Here is a 12,059-nt window from a genome sequence, read left to right on the forward strand (position 1 = left end):
TTTGAGAAAGATTAGATTGTTCCCAATTGTATTTTCTGACTATTTACAATAATTTACTGTTGTTTGCTAATGTCATGTCAATGTTAATTTCCCATGCCAGTAAAGGTATTTGAACTCATTTTGAGACACAGAGAGAGATGGAGAAATATATTTATTAAAATTGATAAAAAGATAGAGAAAGGATGAGAGAGAGAGAGAGAGAGAGAGAGAGAGAGAGAGAGAGAGAGAGAGAGAGAGAGAGAGAGAGAGAGAGAGAGAGAGAGAGAGAGAGAGAGAGAGAGAGAGCGGCGTTCGTTGATGTGGAGAAGGACATCATGCGCTTGGTTTGTGTTTGGTCGCTGGGGGCAAAGGTCAAGGAAGTGTCTAGAGAGAGAGAGAGAGAGAGAGAGAGAGAGAGAGAGAGAGAGAGAGAGAGAGAGAGAGAGAGAGAGAGAGAGAGACTTAGGGGGAGAACGAGATGGAGGAGAAAGGGAGATGGGATGGAGAGACACAGACAGAGGGGGACCACGAGACATACAGGGAGGGAAAATGTAAGGTAGACAGATTGAGGAGAAATAGGGATTGCGAGATAGACATAGAGGGGGAGAGAGAAAGGAGGGTTTATACAGCAGTATCAGGAACTCACTGCAACACACTCAGCAGTCTCCTGTGTGTGTGTGTGTGTGTGTGTGTGTGTGTGTGTGTGTGTGTGTGTGTGTGTGTGTGTGTGTGTGTGTGTGTGTGTGTGTGTGTGTGTGTGTGTGTGTGTGTGTGTGTGTCCAAGTTACTTAAAGGGCTAAAATTATGTAATGTTCACCATCTGTGTGCAGTCCCTTTTGGCCAAGGACACACAAACACACACGCACACACACACACACACACACACACACACACACACACAATCACGCACACACACACACACAATCACACACACACACACACATACACACACACACACACACACACACACACACACACACACACACACACACACACACACACACATATTCAATGCCAAATCTGCAGAAACTGAAGTTCTGCAATAACTCTAACTGCTAAAGTGGTCATTTGTTTAACCAATTCATGTTAAACAATGAGGGTTTTGATTGACCCGACCCGGCCCGCCGATATTTTCCGCCACTATCCTTGAGCCGGGTCGGGCCGGGCCTTTGATCGAGCGTCTGTGTTTTTTTTTTTTTTTTTATCATTGCTTTATTGGCCTAATCTGAGGAGAAATCTCTTCAGAAATATTATAGGCCTTTATTAACCGGTTCTTCTTAATGCCGTGGAGTGCTCCGTTCACTTACATAGGTAGTAGTGCGGTAACTTGTCAACCTCAGCGTCTTCGGTTGCTATGCGATGTCAACGTCTTTGGGGGACTATTTCACTGCTGATCAACACTACGAATGTTGGTAACGAATGAATTGTAAAAAGACACACCATGTGAAGTTATTTTCCAAATAAGATTTGAAAAGCTTTGGAATTTTATTTACAACACTATTTACATGGTTTCGGAGTAGTACACTTTGAAATTTTAATACAGTTCAGCGAGAAAGGCGACGAAGAATAAGAAGGGGGCGTTCCAGTCTGCATTAACGGGAACCCCCACCACACAAGAACGCCCATTTGTGTCTGCAGTGGGATGACATTGGATATAACGGGGGCTCGATGGTGACTGCTGCCGCAGTGATTCAGTTCAAGGCCTGAGTAATGGATGGAAGAGCTCAGGGAACTGATAGATCATAGGTCGGACCACATCGGGCCGCCAGGGAGCTTCTGTGGCCCTCGTTTCCTCGGTGTGTCGCGCGCTGTTCGTTTTTTGTTCGTCTCTTGTTCGGTCAAGACGGCACACAAAAATAGTGTCTTGTTTGTTTTATTCTTATTGTATTTTACGGTTATTTGACAGGGACAATGCACAATATATAATTGGGCCAGATTATAGCCGCAAGTCTAATTAACATATTTTGTCCCTGGACAGGAGTTGATGTTATAAAACAAATTAAATGACAACATGCGATGAGTTGGGACAATGACCCAAACACACGTCACAGCGACATGTACGGAGTGATAACATTTAGTAGTGAGAAAACATGAAATACCGGTAAGATACAAATGAACACAGAGACAAAAATCAATGACTAGAAATGTTCAAAACGGCGCTTTGTCTAATACTAACAGGAATACTATTCCTCAACCCTGATGATTTCACTGAGAAAGCGGTTTGGCCAAAGGTAGAATGCCCATGCAGACTTGTGTATCCACCATGTCTCATCATTCATAATTTTGATATATTCTCGAGTTACACTTAACTTTTGCTTAACGTGACCCTGACCATGTTACTCCTGAGATCAAGTTACAGCGAGAATCGTACTATTTATTTATTTGCGTGCATCTTTTGGGCCAAGACACAGATGCTTAAATAGGTGGTTGATGTTGGTTTGGTGCGTAGGGCTTTTATTGGCTGAAATCTGGGGGTGGTGGCAGAGGGGGCGGGACTATCTTAGCTCATCATGGAATACAGGGAGACACCATCACACACACTCATAAACACAAACAAGCACACACACATAAACACACACAATTATGGAACACATAAATACACACACATTCACACGCAAACTGACTTGTATACGCACGCACTCACTCATATACACACACCTACACACGCATACACGACTTACACATTCAAAAATATTCACTCACTCACACACATTTATACACAGATACACACATTCAACAGATGAACCGGTCGAAACCGACCCATCATAGATAATGAATCAGTCAGACGGCGTCAGGGGCCCATGGAGGAAGAAAAAAATATAGCAAATGTGTCGGGGGCACCCTCTGGTCGCGCCCTTAATTAATTAACAAAATTATACGAACCCTCACCGCCAGTGCCGGAGTGGGACGCAGCCCTGGGGTTTCATGCCTCAGACCGGCCCACATAAGATCACAACCTATCATATTAAAATAATGTAGTTATAACTTTACATGTTAAGCATACAATAGCGCACTGTTCTCTAAAGCCTTGTATTTCCTTGTATTTTTTCTAAAATAATTCCAATTCATTGGAAGTAATGGTTGCTTCACAATGGGGATTTACTTCAACATTAGTGCACATCACCACCATTATTCTTTGCAACACAACATCCTTTTCAACAAATTATAAAAGGAATAAATTAAATATGACACATTAAATTTGAAAAAATAAAAAGGCTTGCACTCTGTAATAACATCATCAGAACTTAGATTTCACAAATACAACATCAGCATGTCCTTTTCTGCAATATCAAATATCAAGCAAATTAGTGTTCAGATATCTAATCCTTAAGGTCAGCTCTCGTTTACGGACATCTTTATGCACGGTGTTTCGTTTGTTTACAGCCTGCGCGCAACGTGATTCCGGGCCAGACGTTAGCGATTGGTTATGGCAGATCCAGAGTGGCACTGGGCAGATCCAATAGTTGTAAACTTCAACAGACACCCGCCTTCAAGTGAGTTAACGTTTGTCAATTGAGTAGGTCCAGACTCTCTGTGCAAATTAAATGAAGTAAGAGCCTGGTAGGACCAGGCTAGGTCTACACAATACTCTTCATTATATTAATTCTAATAATACTCACTTAATGAGCAATCCTACCTGTACACTCTAGACCAGGGTCCCGTTTCCCGAAAGCATCTTTAGCCTAAGTGGATCGCAGAGTGGGTCGTACGAGCATCGTACAGTTTTCACACCGTTTCCCGAAAGCATCTTTGGTAACGAACGTCTTGAAAACGCTCGTAGCTAACGAGTGCTCCAGGGTACTCGTAGGACGCTAAGAGCCTTGTTAGCCTACTATAGCCTCAGTGGCGTAACCAGCGGACATTCCTAGTATTGGATGCGTTTTATTATAACACATTGGTAATGGTGTATCACGTGCGTCTGAGCCTAATGTGGGCCATTATGTTCTTAGTTTGAGAGAGACAGTCCAGGAAATGTTTGAGCAGGCAGGGCACTTAAAAGAAAGTGGGGGGGATTTGTGCAGGCTAGGCTACTCATAAAACGTAGCCTAAAATAATGTAAAAAAATAAATAATAATAATAATAATTCAATAATTAATTATAAAAAAATAAAAATAAATGCAAAGGAGCAGGCAAAAGGCTGGGATATGGTGGCGATTGGTCACGTTGACGGGAATGTTTAGTGACATGTGGGAGGGTGGAGGGGGTTAAAAAAAAGTCTCAATCACTCTTCGACGTGCATGAAAACCAGCCGCGTAGTTATGAGGGAGGCCGTCCTCACACCGATCTTCCTCGTCGTCATCGTCCTCAATGTCCTCCGGTTCAACCAAAGCTACCCCAGCCTTAGCTTATGGCAAGCCGAATTGACATTTATTAACTACGTTTGACTATCCGGAATTTACATTGCAGATATCTGCAATTCAGTTTCGCCTAGTCAAAACTAACATCTCGGATATCCGCAACTACATTCCTCCTATCCGCAATTGTCATTTCAGATATCCACAAAGACATTCCTCCTAGGCGAAATGACGTCATTTTCGCCATTCATGTCTATGGGGTTTCTCATTGCGGATATCTACAATTCAGTTGCGGATATCCACTTTGTGAATTACGGATATCTGCAACTGAATTGTAGATATCTGTAATTCCAGTTTGAGATATCTACAATTTGATTCTGACTAGTCATAATTCCAGTTCAAGATATCTTTAATTCACCTCAATTCAAGATATCTACATGTCCCTTTTCAGATATCTTAAATTAAGTTTTGACTAGGCGAAATTAAGTTGTAGATATCTCTAACTGGAGTTACGACTAGGCGAAATGACGTTGTAGATATCTCTAACTGGAGTTACGACTAGGCGAAATGACGTTGTAGATATCTAATATCAAGTTATAGATATCTTGAAAGGAATTTTGATTAGAGATATCTACAATTGTAGATATCTTTAACTTTCATTCTGCCTAGGCGAAACTGAATTAAAGATATCTTGAATTCGAGTTTTGACTAGGCTAAATGACGTTTCAGATATCTCTAATGACAAATTATAGGACCGTTTACTTTAGGCGGGAGCGGAGCAGCTCTCTCTCCACACATCCCCTGTGTGTGGGCTTGTTCAATTTCATGGCATTTTCTCGTGATCTTTTCGATCACAGCCAACGCCATGACTGCTCCTTTCTTATTCCATTCGGAAATGAACCCACTTCTTCTTTGATTATGGCGGCAAGGGGAAATGACGTATTTCTGGATATCTTAAACGTAATGCCCAACACTCAAATGACGTTTGAGATATCTTTAACTTTCATTCTGCCTAGGCAAAACTGAATTACAGATATCTGCAATTGTCATTTAAGATGTGTGACGAGTTGAATGTCGTTTTCCGTGAAGTCATTGCAGATATCTGTAATTCAGTTTCGCCTAGTCAAAACTGAATTACAGATATCTCTAACTATCGTTTCGACTAGTCAAAACTACGTCACAGATATCTCTAACTGTCGTTTCGACTAGTCACAACTACGTAACAGATATCTTGAATGAAGTTGTTGATATCTACAATGTAAATTCCGGATAGTCAAACTTAGTTAATAAATGTCAATTCGGCTTGCCATATTAGCTACAATGTTGTGCAACATAGCTGTCACACATATCACAGTGCATGACTTGGCCGGCGAAAACTGGAGCCCTCCGCTGGACTTGTGAAGGCATCTAAAGCGCAACTTCCACCTCCCGATCGTGCGCTCAGGATTAGGACTGATATGTATGTCGGCCTAGGCTTAATCAATTGTGTTTTAATATCTTTAGCATTCATATTATTGCAATCTATTCTTTTCGTAGGCTACTCAGCGGTTGGCCTTGATGGGGAGATATTTTAACCCTTTTTAACCCCATTTTCCTCCGACATTCCTGCGTCTCCCCCTGCGTCATAGCCCGTTTCAGCACCATGTCAGCAGACAGGTACAATCCTACGATCGTCGTGAGTGCAGCGAATGCGCGTTCACGTTAAGAGGAGTTTCGGGAAACGCTCCAAAGAAATTATCGATGGTTCGAAAGATCCATCGAGAGAATGATCTTACGAGCGAAGATCCATCGATATCGGGAAACGGGGCCCTGTGGGCTCATGGCTGGTGCTTGGTGATGCATCTTGTATCTGAGGGGCTACGAGACAAAGTTTATGGCCAGTTATGTGGCGTCACATCATAATATTATTTTAATTATGTAACGTTAGGTTAGACGTATATGTTACAACGCCACGCAATTCATTGACTTGATAGGCTAATTAATTCACTTGAACGGTGCAGGTAAAGTTGCATTTTGTTCAAAATCTTGTCTTACCCGTTTCATTGTTTTCATTGGTCGTTTTAGACCGCGAGCGCGTTTGATTAAAAAAGCTGCCGATTTTTGCACATTTGGCTTCATGTGTCTCCAGGGCTTTTCACTTTTTAATCCTCGCTTTTTCTGCGCGACCCTTGCTCTTTTTATTTTCCATTTTGCATTATTATTTTTCTTGCACTTCTGGGGTTGGAGCTAGGCTACAAACACCACTGAAAGTGTGCGGTGTGCACGGACGTTACGTCAGGCTGCGTCTGTGTCTGTTTCTTGTTGGTGGGCGTGCCCTTAACCTGCGTCCGCGTCCCAGTTTCATTGACATAATCAAACAGACCGCTAACTCCCTGATATGATGACAGATGATACAATAAAAGAGCTGCATGTGGAGACGGCCCAGCGACAGCGGTAACAGCATAAATAACCTAGACCTAGGAACAAAATAACAAAATTAATAAAAATAATAATTGAACACTGGCCCTCGCGGCCCAAAAGTCCGACCGGCTCACAGGGAATTGTCCCGGTCCTCCCAATTAGCCACTCCGGGCCTGCTCACCGCAGTAAACAGGACAACGCGACTAGCCCCTAAAGCCCTAAATGTAAATCTTAAATGTATATCTAAATGTTAACTATACATCTAAATGTTAATTCAAAATCTTAATTTTATGTCTAAATGTCATGCCAATGTAATTGGTCAAAGATTTTATAGGTTCATCAACACCTGGCTCATTAGACCCCATTCAATTTGCCTATCGACCCAATAGAAGTACTGATGATGCCATATCCCATGTCCTCCACACCACTCTCTCCCACCTGGATGAAGGGAAGGGGAATTACGCACGCCTGCTGTTCATTGACTATAGCTCGGCCTTTAACATCATTGTGCCAAATATTTTAGTCACCAAACTCAAACATCTAGGTCTTAATACATCTCTCTGCTCCTGGGTTCTCAGCTTTTTGACGGACAGGCCACAGGTGGTGAAGATTGGGAGCTGCATGTCGAATACAGTCACTCTCAACATTGGTGCCCCCCAAGGATGTGTTCTAAGCCCCCTGCTTTATTCCCTATACACCCATGATTGTACAGCCAATTACAACTCAAACTCTATTGTCAAATTTGCGGATGATACAGTAGTGATTGGACTCATCTCCAACCACGATGTTGCAGCCTACCTAAATGAAATTAAGATGCTGACCTCATGGTGCAATGACAACAGCCTTGAACTAAACATTGCCAAAACAAAGGAATTGGTGGTTGACTTCAGATGGGACCAGCCGAGGCTACATCACACACCACTAAACATCCATGGTGCCCTGGTGGAGACAGTGAGTCACTTTAAATATCTGGGAGTAGTCATGTGTACGGACCTTTCATGGACATCACACATCTCCAACCTGCTGAAAATAGCAAGACAGCATCTGTACCATCTTAGAAAGCTGAACAAATTCAGAATATCCAGAGAGCTGCAGAAAACATTCTACACAATAAAGTCTGTTTTTTCTTGAAATATCACAACCTGGTACGGAAATAGCAACTCTCAGGATAAGAAGGCCTTGCATAGAGTAATCAGGGGCCGTATTCACAAAGCATTTTATATTACCGCTAGGAGTGCTCCTAACTCGCGCTAAAACATTTTACATAGGAGTTTTTTCTTAAAAGTTATTCACAAAGCCGCTGAGACCTACTCTTACTAAGGATAAAACGCAAAGAGTGAACTAAGAGTGACGCGCCGTTGCTATGGATTACGTCAATTCTCGTGCACAAGTTTAGAAGCGGTCAGTTCGGTGATTGGTTGTTCAGACGAGCCCACTGAATCACCGAAAAACAAGGAAATAGGAGCGTGTGACAGCGAGAAACACCTCTTTACTAAAGACGGCTGTTTTCTCCCCACACGGCTGTTTTCTCCCCACACACGAGGTGTATTGACGGCCCGCCCATACGTAGCAGAAGATGTGTGCGAAACAGTTATGGCCGAGCCGGTTATGGCCGTTTCGCACGCATCTTCTGCTACGTATGGGCGGGCCGTCAATACACCTCGTGTCATTGGTCGAGCTAGCCCTTCATTGATTTTAAAAAGGCAACCTCGCGCTGCTTACCAGCCCTGCCCACCTCCATCGCAGGCAGCGGCGAGCGGCCAACAAGAGCCTCGGACAGCGGGCTGATGGGGCGATGTCCCGCCCCACAAGCGCCGACTATTACGGGGCAAGGAAGGAGCGTGTGACAGCGAGAAACACCTCTTTACTAAAGACGGCTGTTTTCTCCCCACACAGTTAACGCCGGAGCCTGCCGGCCCGGCCATAACTGTTTCACACGCATCTCCCGCCACATAGGCAGGCCGTCAATAAACCTCGATCGAGCCAGACCTTCATAACCTTTACAAAGGCAGCCTCGCCCGGCTTACCAGCCCCGCCTGCCTCCATCGCAGGCTGCGGTGAGTGGCCGGCAACGGCCACGGGCAGCGGGCTCATGGAGCGATGTCCCGCCCCACGAGCGCCGGCAATTACGGGGCGAGGGAGAAACGTGTGACAGCGAGAAACACCTCTTTACTAAAGACGGCTGTTTTTCCCCACACAGCCTGGCCATACCTGTTTCACACGCATTCCCCCCCCACACATAGGCAGGCCGTCAATAAACTTTGTATTATTGATCAAGCAGCCCCACATTACTTCACCCTCACCCAGGGCCGGATTAACAATTTTCTGTGCCCTGGGCAACAAGGCTCAAGGCCCCCCCCCCCCCCCCCCCCCCGCCGCCAAACAATCGTAAAGTCGCTATCATCAGAACTTGGTGGCTTGATGAGTACTTATTGAAAGTTTCAATTGTCTTGACAGCAAACAGCTAGGTAGGCCTTAACTTAACTTAATAGGCCTCACCTCCATTACCACTGTTAATGGCTGTTAGGGCCGGCTGCCCTGGGGAGGGGGGGTTCATCAGGGGGGATAAGGTGCTTCGGGTGTGACCTCTATCGCGTTGGGGGTTGGAGATGCCGGAGGAAAGCATCTGGCCACACACACACACACACACACACACACACACACACACACACACACACACACACACACACACACACACACACACACACACACACACACACACCCACTCACTCTCTCCCTCTCACAAACACCTCCCCAAACCCTCTTGTAATCTGTCCTTGTCCCCGTATAATTCTTTATGTTTTGGTATATGTTACATGTCTGTCACACGTATCTGGGTTTTGTCGTGTTATGTGGTGTCTGTAGATGTATGTTTGCACTTTGAAAAAAAAAAAAAAACCTTGTCAAGGGCCCCTTTGATGTCACGGGCCCTGGGCAAGTGCCCATTTGCCCTAATGGTTAATCCGGCCTTGCCCTCACCACGTCATGCGTGGAATGACATGTGGCGAGACGGCCGCTAAAACGAGCTCTCTGTCTACGAATGACACGCAGCTCGTTCACAGTGTCAGCAGTCTGCTGCCCAGTCACATTGTTATTCCTCCTCCATGCACCCTGGCCAAATGGATGGACAGGCTGATCAGCAAGGGTCACACCCGCAGTTCACCTCCGTTCCGCGGAGGTGAACTTGTGGAATTGTGGAAACAACGCTGTCATCCATCTCATTCGCACCCCATATTCACAACATCACCCGGACTGCCTTCTTCCACCTCCGCAACATCGCCAGACTCCGCCCATCACTGACCCAATCCAGCACTGAAATCCTAGTTCACTCATTTGTCACATCACGCATAGACTACTGCAACGCCCTCCTCACCGGACTCCCCACCAAACTCATCAACAGACTGCAGATCATTCAGAACTCAGCCGCCCGGATCATCACCCGCAACAAATCTGACCACATCACCCCTGTCCTCATTCAACTTCACTGGCTCCCAGTACACTACCGTATCCAATACAAAACCCTACTCCTCACCTACAAAGCTCTCCACAACCTAGCCCCCAGTTATCTCTGTGACCTCCTCCAAGAATACACTCCCTCCCGCTCCCTCCGCTCAACCTCTGCTGGACTACTATGTATCCCCACATCACGACTCACTACAATGGGTGCCCGGTCATTCAGCTGTTCAGCACCCAGGCTCTGGAACTCCCTCCCCCCACACATAAAACAATCAGACACCATTACAACCTTCAAGTCACAACTCAAAACTCACCTGTTCAAACTCGCACACAACGTCTAACTGATCACTGTTTTGATTGTTTTTTTGTTTTGTTTTGTCTTGTTTTTGTTTTATTTATTTCTTATTGCTTATGTTTATTTATTTTTACACAATGTCTTGTTTTTTTAAATAATGTATGATGACTATATGCTCTGTAAGGCGACCTTGGGTGTCTTGAAAGGCGCCTCTAAATTAAATGTATTATTATCCAAGGATCAACAGCTGTCGTGTTTCTGGTACTGATCGGGACCAATGAGGCATAGACTATATCGTGCTTCGCCCTTTAACCCAATAGCGATAGCCTTAAAAGGCGAAGCCTATACGACATAGAACGATAGTTACGTATTGTAACTCTAGATTCTATGAGTATAGGCGCAGCCTTTTAAGTGTCGGCCTCATTGTCTTTTAAATAGCTGAAGAAAAGCTGTTTATTGGGAGCAGAACGTCCGCCGGCGCCCGACTATATATGCGAAATGCGGACGTCGTTGAGGCACGCCACACGCGGACGTAATTGAGGCCCACGCTGTTGGTGGGCGGGGATTACATATTTTTCAGTGCTACGGCTCACGCCTAGGGATAACCCAATAGCGATAGCCTTAAAAGGCTGCGCCTGTACTCATAGAATCTAGAGTTACAATATGTAACTATCGTCATTAGCAGAGGCATGCCCTGCCTGCTCTGCTTGTGAGCGTTGGGACGCGAGGAGGAATAATACTGTGACTGGGCGGCAGACTGCTGACACTGAACGAGCTGAGTGTCATTATTAGACAGAGAGCTCGTTTTAGCGGCCGTCTCGCCACATGTCATGACAGGCATGATGTGGTGAGGGGAAAGTAATGTAGGGCTGGCTCGATCAATAATACAAAGTTTACTGACGGCCTGCCTATATGTGGTGGGAGATGCGTGTGAAACAGTTCTGGCCGGGCCGATAGGCTCCGGTGTTATCTGTCTAGGGAGAAAACAGCTGTCTTTAGTAAAGAGGTGTTTCTCGCTGTCACACGCTTCTCCCTAGCCCCGTAATAGCCGGCGTTTGTGGGGCGGGACATCGCCCCATGAGCCCGCTGCCCGAGGCCTTTGCTGGCCACTCGCCGCAGCATGCGATGGAGGTGGGCGGGGGTGCCAAGCCGGGCGAGGCTGCCTTTGTAAAGGTAATAAAGGGCTGGCTCGATCAATAATACAAGGTTTATTGACGGCCCGCCTATATGTAGCGAGAGATGCGTGTGAAACAGTTACGGCTGAGCCGGTAGGCTCCGGCGTTAACTGGTGTGTGGGGAGAATCCGTCTTTAGTAAAGAGGTGTTTCTCGCTGTCACACGCTTCTCCCTCGCCGGCGCTTGCGGGGCGGGGCATCGCCCCATGAGCCCGCTGCCTTTGCTGGCCGCTCACCGGGGCCTGCGATGGAGGCGGGCGGGGCTGGTTAGCCGGGCGACGAGGTTGCCTTTTAAAAAGCAATGAAGGGCTGGCTCGATCAATAATACGAGGTTTATTGACGGCCTGCCTATATGTAGCGGGAGATGCGTGTGAAACAGTTATGGCCGAGCCGATAGGCTCCGGCGTCAACTGGGGTGTGGGGAGAAAACAGCCGTCTTTAGTAAACAGGGGCCTCATGT

This window comes from Gadus morhua, chromosome 2 (assembly GCF_902167405.1).
Source record: "Gadus morhua chromosome 2, gadMor3.0, whole genome shotgun sequence".
NCBI lineage: Eukaryota > Metazoa > Chordata > Actinopteri > Gadiformes > Gadidae > Gadus > Gadus morhua.